The sequence below is a fragment of the Mandrillus leucophaeus genome, unplaced genomic scaffold (genome assembly GCF_000951045.1).
Source record: "Mandrillus leucophaeus isolate KB7577 unplaced genomic scaffold, Mleu.le_1.0 Scaffold246, whole genome shotgun sequence".
Lineage (NCBI taxonomy): Eukaryota > Metazoa > Chordata > Mammalia > Primates > Cercopithecidae > Mandrillus > Mandrillus leucophaeus.
Genome location: NW_012102543.1, coordinates 160,370 through 168,950, shown reverse-complemented (window position 1 = coordinate 168,950; position 8,581 = coordinate 160,370).

Below are 8,581 nucleotides of genomic sequence, written 5' to 3'. Positions count from 1 at the left end.
AAACAAACATTTAAACTGCCAAACCAGTGTGATTTCTTCTTTTCTCACGGAAAACATTTATTTTTTATTTTTACTTAAAATAATTTTTTTAGGCTGGACGCAGTGGCTCACACCTGTAATCCCAGCACTTTGGGAGGCCGAGGCAGTTGGATCACCTGAGGTCGTGAGTTGGAGACCAGCCTGACCAACATGGAGAAACCCTGTCTCTACTAAACATACAAAATTAGCTGGGCATGGTGGCGCATGCCTGTAATCCCAGCTACTCAGGAAGGCTGAGGCAGGAGAATCACTTGAACCCCGGAGGCAGAGGTTGCGGTGAGCCGAGATTGCGCCACTGCACTCCAGCCTGGGCAACAAGAGTGAAACTCCATCTCAAAAAGAAAAAAAAAAAGAATTTTTTTAGAGGTCAGGCTCAGTGGTTCATGCCTGTAATCCCAGCACTTTGGGAGGCCGAGGCAGGCGGATCAGGTGTACTAAAAATACAAAAAATTAGCTGGGAGTGGTGGCGGGCACCTGTAGTCCCAGCTACTTGAGAGGCTGAGAAACAAGAATTGCTTCAACACAGGAGGTGGAGGTTGCAGTGACCCAAGCTGCACCACTGCACTCCAACCTGGGCGACACAGTGAGACGCTGTCTCAAAAAAAAAAAAAAAATTGTTTTAGGGACAGAGTCTTGCTCTGATGCCCAGAGCTGCAGTGCATTGGTGTGATCATAGCTCAACTGCAGCCTCAAACTTCTGGGCTCAAGCCATCTTCCCATCCCAGCCTCCCTGAATAGCTGAGATTGCAGGTATGCACTACCACACCTGCCTAATTTTTTTTTAGAGATGGAATCTTGCTCTGTTGCCCAGGCTGGTTTCAAACTTCTGGCCTCAAGCAGTCTTCCCACCTGGGTCTCCCAAAGTGCTGGGATTACAAGTGTGAGCCACCATGCCTAGCAAAACATTTTATTTTTTAGTTCCATACTGAAGTCCATGAGTGTTCAATTATTTGTTTCAATTTTTGTCTTAGTTTTACGGTGATATTACCAAGCATATTGAGTTTACTCAATTTCCTCCCTAATATAGAAAAATTAGATGGTTCTCTGCCTGGTGTAAAAAAAACAAATAGATCAGCTGCCAGTTATTCTTGGGCATTTTTTTCTCTGCATTAGCTTCAGGGTGTCAAGATAGACTGTTGATTGAGCCTACTGACAGGAGTATTTGCACACTTGTTTGGAGATTTATCAAAAATAGGATATATTTTGACACAGACTTCTTGCTCCCCCCCTCCCCTTTTGGCAACATCCACTTTTTTTTTTTTTTTGGAGACAGAATCTTGCTCTGTCACCCTAGCTGGAGTGTAGTGACGCCATCTTGGTTCACTGCCACCTCTGCCACCTGGGTTCAAGCAATCTTCTTGCCTTAGCCTCCCGGGACATTGCTGGGACTACAGGCATGGGCCACCACACCCGGCTACTTTTTGCATTTTTAGTAGAGACGGGGTTTTGCCACATTGGCCAGGTTGGTCTGGAACTCCTGGCCTCAAGTGATCCACCTGCTTCAGCTTCCCAAGGTGCTGGGATTACAGGCATGAGCCACTGAGCCCGGCCTATTTCTCTAAATATTAAAAGCGTCCTTTCTTGCCCTGGATTTCAAAAAGCCATCAGTACCATCATGAGAAGTTCCTCCGCCACACTCATATTGTCAGGTACCTGCTCAGCATATATTACACTTCTCTCTTTTAGGAGAATTCCTGATTTTATTGCCCCTCCCCCTGCAGCTGTGGGTTCCGGGGAATGCTAACTCCACTCTGATCCCAGGGGCAATGGTGGCAATCTCCATTTGGTTTAAGCCAATTTCAACATTCCATGACAGGAGAAAATATGTGACTTAGACCTTTCTTAGAAATCTGAATCTTCTCCCTCCTACTCAATATGAGCAAAAAAGGATGAGGCCACAATTAGCTGACAGCCACCTTATGATGCTATTAATGGCAGAGAAGACAGAAAGAAGAGGTTCCTGGTGTCATCATTTAGCCATTGGATCAATCAAATGTTAAGCCACACCTACTCTTGATTTTCCATCCAATAAATTTACTTTTCTTTTTTGTGTTTAATTTAATTAAAAAGTTTTAAAAAAGATTAAGGAACACGGACATGAACCCCGGACCCTCAGATTAAGTCCGATGCTCTACCAACTGAGCTATCTGGGTGGTTTACTTATTTTTTTCTTACGTCTTATATTTTAAAGCAGTTTCAGGTTCATAGCAAAATTGAGCAGAAGGTACAGAGATTTCCCATATACTCCCTGTGCCCCCCAAGACATGCATAGTTCCCTCACCTCCACTATGAACATCCCCCACCAGACTGGTCCACCTGTTACAACTGATTAACCTTCACTGACATATCATTATCACCCCAAATCTCTAGTTTGCTTTAGAGTTCCCTCTTGGTGATTGTTCTACATCTATAATTTTGAACAAAAGTATAATGACATGTATCCACCATTATAGTATCATATAGAATAGTTTCACTGCTCCAAAAATTGTGTGTGTTCCGGCCGGGTACAGTGGCTCAGGCCTGTAATCCCAGCACTTTGGGAGGCCGAGACGGGCAGATCACGAGGTCAGGAGATGGAGACTATCCTGGCTAACACGGTGAAACCCAATCTGTACTAAATAATACAAAAAATTAGGCAGGCGTGGTGGCGGGCGCCTGCAGTCCCAGCTACCCAGGAGGCTGAGGCGGGAGAACTGCTTGAAGCCAGGAGGGGGAGGTTGCAGTGAGCCGAGATCATGCCACTGCACTCCAACCTGGGCGACAAGAGTGAAACTCTGTCTCAAAAAAAAAATAATAAATAAATAAAAAATAAAAAAGGAAATACCCAGTCCGAGGAGTAAAAGGAAAAAAAGAATAAAAAAGAAAGCATGCCTACAAGAACTAGAAAATAGCCTCAGAAGGGCAAGTTGAAGTTACAGGTCTTTAAAAGAATGTAGAGGGAGAGATCAATGTAAAAAGTTTATTTAAAGAAATAGTAACAGAGAACTTTCTAAAACTAGAGAAAGATATGAATATTCAGGTATAAAAAGGTCATAAAACACCAAGCCAACTCAGCCTTAATAAGACTACCTCAAGGCATATAATAATCAAACTCTCAAAGGTCAAGTCTAAAAAAGGATCCTAAAATCAGCAAGAGAAAAGAAGGACATGTTAGTAACATCACAAAGGAGCTCCAATATGGCCAGTCGCAGACTTCTCAGCAGAAACTTTACAGGCCAGGAGAGACCGGGGTGACAAAGTGCTGAAGGAAAAAAACTTCCAATCTAGAATATTATGTACAGCAAAAACAGCCTTCAAACATGAAGGAGAAATAAGGATATTTTTAGTTAAAAAAAAAAAGTGAGAGATTTTGTCAACACCAGACCTGTCTTATAATTCTTATTAAGAGGAGTTCCTCACTGGTTGAATATGAATAGTCAAATGAAAACAACATTAATATTCTCCTGCCTTGCATATTCTTCTAAAATATTTTACATTCCTAACACATCAGTGTGTCCACATTTTGCTTCTAAGGCAGGGGGCAATTTGATCCTAAACACTTGAAAAGTGGGATGAGGACTGGTTTAATCCCCAGATGACTACCTATAAGGAGTGACTGGCTAGGTGCGGTGGCTCAGGCCTATAATCCCAGCACTTTGGGAGGCTGAGGCGGGCGGATCACCCAAGGTCAGGAGTTCGAGACCAGCCAGCCTGATTAACATGGTGAAACCCCATCTCTACTAAAAATACAAAATTAGCCAGGCATGGTGGCACACGCCTGTAATCCCAGCTACTTGGGAGGCTGAGGCAGGAGAGTTGCTTGAACCTGGGAAGCAGAGGTTGTAGTGAGCTGAGATCATGCCACTGCACTCCAGCCTGGGTAACAAGAGCGAAACTCCGTCTCAAAAAAAAAAAAGAGTGATTTAGGATGTCCCCAGATAAATGCCCTTTAGCCTGTGACACAAAGAATCTTTAGTTACAATGCAAACATCCCAGAAAAAATACAATATTACCATTATCAATTATTATAAATTCTTAAGGAGGCTGGGCGTGGTGGCTCATGCCTGTAAACCCAACACTTTGGGAGGCTGAGGTGGGCAGATCACCTGAGGTCAGGAGTTCAAGACCAGCATGGCCAACATGGCGAAACCCATCTCTACTAAAAATACAAAAAATTAGCTGGGTGTGGTGGCGGGCGCCTGTAATCCCAGCTACTCAGGAGACTGAGGCAGAATCATTTGAACCCAGGAGGCCGAGGTTGCAGTGAGCCAAGACCGCACCCCTGCACTCTAGCCTGAGCGACAAGAGCAAAACTTCATCTCAAAAAAACAAAACAAAACAAAACAAAAAAACCTTAAGGAATAGTTATTATATCATCTGATATGATGGCTTATTAAGAAGGAAGGGAACACATGATAGGTCTGTTTTGAAAAGGAATGGGGACAGAACAAAATGTTACGAGGGTCTGATCAGAAGAGGCTTGTTCTGGCTTGTCTTTGTCTGTCTTTGAGTCACGGGACAGGTGTAAGGCCAAATTCTGCACCTCCCAGTCATGTTACCTCGGGCAAATAATTTAATATCTGTAGTTTGCCAATCTGAAAATTGAGTCTGATACCTGTTCTAATTTACTGTTGATTGATATGAAGCTCAAAATTAGAAGCACGTATGAAAGTTCTTTGCAAACTAAATTATATGTGTGAGGAATTGTTATTATTAGTTTAGAGGATGGACTGTTGTCCTTAGAAGGCAAGTCTCTGGGTCCCACAGTTAGATGCACTGGGCGCTTTGGGAAGAATTTAGGGGTATGGGGCACTCAGCAATTAAAAGAGAGGGTGCTTAGAGAAGGAAGAAAGGACTTATTAATGGAGTTTGGAGGCTCCTTATTATCTAAACTTACACATTACGTGACCAGCATTATGAGGCAGCACCCCACTCCCAATAAATAGCCCTCTAGAACCAAAAGCAGAGTGCCTGGTCCTGGGTCCTTTTGTACACAGACAGCAGAAAAAATAGAATAAGTCAATCCTGGCATAACTGCAGACCAGGCCCTGGAATGAGCAACCCACCAGCATTATCTGCATTTCTAGGCACTTGGGCTAGAAGGGTAGGAATGGGGTTGGAAGGGTTAGGCCACATGCCTCTAGTTAAAACCTGATGAATTTCCTAGATCTCCAAACTGGAAAACGGAGGAGTTGGACTAAATTCCTCTCCTGCCTCTAATATTTTATGAATGCAGAACTCAACTCAAATGGGTAGTATCTCAGAGATTCCAAATTTCTTTCTACTTTTCTGTTTGCTCATCAGTCCCTTACCCTCACCCTCTGGTCTGATACTTTTATCCCGTACAAGTGGTCAAAGTAGGTTGAGTAATGTATGCTAAAAGGAGTAATATCTTGCATTCTCCCTTGTTATTAAAATAGAGGAAACTGCCTTGAAAGAAAAGACTAAAAAGAAATAAGCCTTAGTATCAGTATCTTCTGAAAGCTTTTTTTAAAAAAATAGTTTCATCTCTACCAACAGATTTTGATTCTGAAGTTCTGAGGTAGAGTCCAGGAGTGTGCAGTCAGCTTCTGGGGTGGTGTTTGTTAGATATAGTTTTTTGTTTATTTATTTATTTTTGAGACAGGGCCTCACTCTGTCACCCAAGCTGGAGTGCGGTGGCACAATCATGGTTCACTGTAGCCTTGCCTCCCAGTGTCAAGCAATCCTCCTGCCTCAGCGTCCTCAGTAGCTGGGACAACAGGTGCCCACCACCATGCCTGGCTAATGTTTTAAAACTTTTTTTCGTAGAGACAGGATCTTACTATGTTGTCCAGGCTGGTTTCAAACTCCTGGACTCAAGCGATCTTCCTGCCTTAGCCTCCCGAAATGCTGGGACTGCGCCTGGAATAGATATGGGTAAAGAACCTTTTGCATCAGACGCTTGTGTCCTGCTCCCAGAATGTTGATTCAGTACGCTGCAAGTGAGACCTAGAAATCTGCATTTTCACAAGCTCTCAGGTTTAATACACATTACATTTAAAGAAAGCACAGCCCAAAGGGTGTCAGTGGGGTATATGAAGGAAGCCTGATTAGTGGAGAGAGTGGGATTAGGGAACAGCTGCTTAACCTGGCTTGTTTCAAATCCCCCTTAATCCCTTTTTGCCCTCAAAAAGTTCCCCTCATTTTTCCCCTCTACTTTCTAATGTCTCACCACGCACTTACACAGCTATACGGCTGTCTCCAGAGATTGCTCTGGAAACTCTGCTATAAAGATGACCTGGTCTAATGCCTTGATTTTTTTTTTTTTTTTTTTTTTTTTTGAGACAGGGTCTTACTCTCCTGGAGTACAGTGGCACAATCAGGGCTCACTGCAGCCTTGACCTCCTGGGATCAAGCGATCCTCCCACATAGCTGAGATTATAGGCACACAGCACCACTCTCGGTTAAATTTTTTTTTGTTTTTTTGTAGAGATAGAGTCTCGCTATGTTGCTCAGGCTGGTCTTGAACTCCTAGACTCAAATGATCCTCCCACCTTGGCCTCCCAAAATGCTGAGAATATAGGCATGAGCCACTGCACCAGGCCTAATGTCCTGATTTTATAAATCCCAAAACTAGGGCCCAGAGAGAAGAGACAAAATTAAGATCACCATACTGGTTAGTATCTGAAGTAATACTGACTCTTTTCACACCTAATCCAAAGGTTTTTCAGCTACCTCAGGTTGCCTCTCATCTTCCAGTGGATGCCATCCAGCACCTTTCAGACACTGGCAAAGGAGCAGTGTTTCAGAATTACTTTCCAAATGGCCTCCTACAAGGCAGTCCTCAGAGAGAAGCAAGGTTCTGCATCTTAAGCCTTCCTTGGTTTCTTAGGTTCCAAAGCTGTTTCTATCAGTCTCCAAGCAACCAACTCTTTAGAATTCCATGAGTCTACTCAGAGAACTTGTGCGTTCAGTCAGGGGTACCTTCAACTATTTATTAAATTTCCTTCTTTGTAAACTGAGCTTTGTGAAATTGCATCTTATTTATGGTGGTTTCACGGATTTTTTGGTCTTTTTTTTTTTTTTTTTTTTTTGAGACAGAGTCTCACTTTGTCACCCAGGCTGGAGTGCAGTGGTGTGATCTCGGCTCACTGCAACCTCTGCCTCCCGGGTTCAAGCAATTCTCCTGTCTCAGCCTCCCATTACAGGTCACACCACCACACCCCACTAATTTTTGTACTTTTAGTAGAGACGGGGTTTCAGCACTTTGGCCAGGCTGTTCTTGAACTCCTAACCTCAAGTGATGTGCCGCCATGGTGAAACCCTGACTCTACTAAAAATACAAAAATCACTGGCCATGGTGGTGCGTGACTATAATCCCAGCTACTCAAGAGGATGAGGCAGGAGAATAGCTGGAACCCGGGAGCCAGAGGTTGCAGTGAGCTGAGATCAGACCACTGCACTCCAGCCTGGGTGACAGAGCAAGACTCTGTCTTGAAGAAAAAAAAAATTAAAAAAAGAAAGGTGGCTGAGTGTGGGGTGGCTCACGCCTATAATCCCAATACTCAGGGAGGCCAAGGTGCGAGGATTGCTTAAGCCAGGAGTTTGAGACCAGGCAACATAGGGAGATCCGGTCTGTACAAACAGTCTAAAAAATTAGCCAGGTGTGGTGGTGCATGCCTGTGGTCCCAGGTACTCGGGAGGCTGAGGTGGGAGGACTGCCTAAGCCTGGGAGGTTAAGGCTGTAGTGAGCTATGATTGCACCACTGCACTCCAGCCTGGATAACACAGTGAGACACTCGTCTTAAACAAACAAACAAATACTATGCATAAAACTGCAAGGCTCAAGAAACAACAGTTTGAAGTAGTTAGATGTGTGTGTTCTTTGATTTTCATGTCTCATCTATTCTGTTTTTTTGTTTTGTTTTGTTTTGTTTTTTTAAGAGATGAGGTATTGCTCTGTTGCCCAAGCTGGTATTGGGCTCCTCCTGGGCTCAAGCAATCTCCTGCCTAAGCCTCCCTCCGAACAGCTGGAACTACAGGCATGCACCACTGCACCCAGCAACTGGGGTAGTGTTTGACTAGTCTTTTTTAAAAATATGTTAATATCTTGGCAAAAAGTATATTTATACTGTTCTCTAACCTTTTTTCATCAGTTTCATGGAAAAATGCTCATCATATATTCTTCTGCTATATAACTTTAAACGGTTATGCTGCTTTCCTTTATGACATCACAATTAAACCGGTTAAACCAAATTCATATTGCTAACTTGTTTCTCATTTTTCTCTATTAAAATGATATGATAAGCATCCTTGTAGCCAAATATTTACACAATTCATGAAGCTTTACTTAAAAGAAATTCCTAGACGTGGAACTGTGAGTCAGAGAGAATGGATCTTTTATATATTTTTGCATAGATTGCCATGAAAAGGTCATACCAGTTTATACATCCACCAATATATGAGTTTCTTTTCCAAATCTTCTTCAACATCCTGTGAGAGACAGTCAAAGCATAGCTGTTCAGAGCCCAGGCTTGAGAATCAGATTTCAAAGGTATGAATCCTCTCCATTTTTCTTTATCCTTTCTTTTTTTTTTTTTTT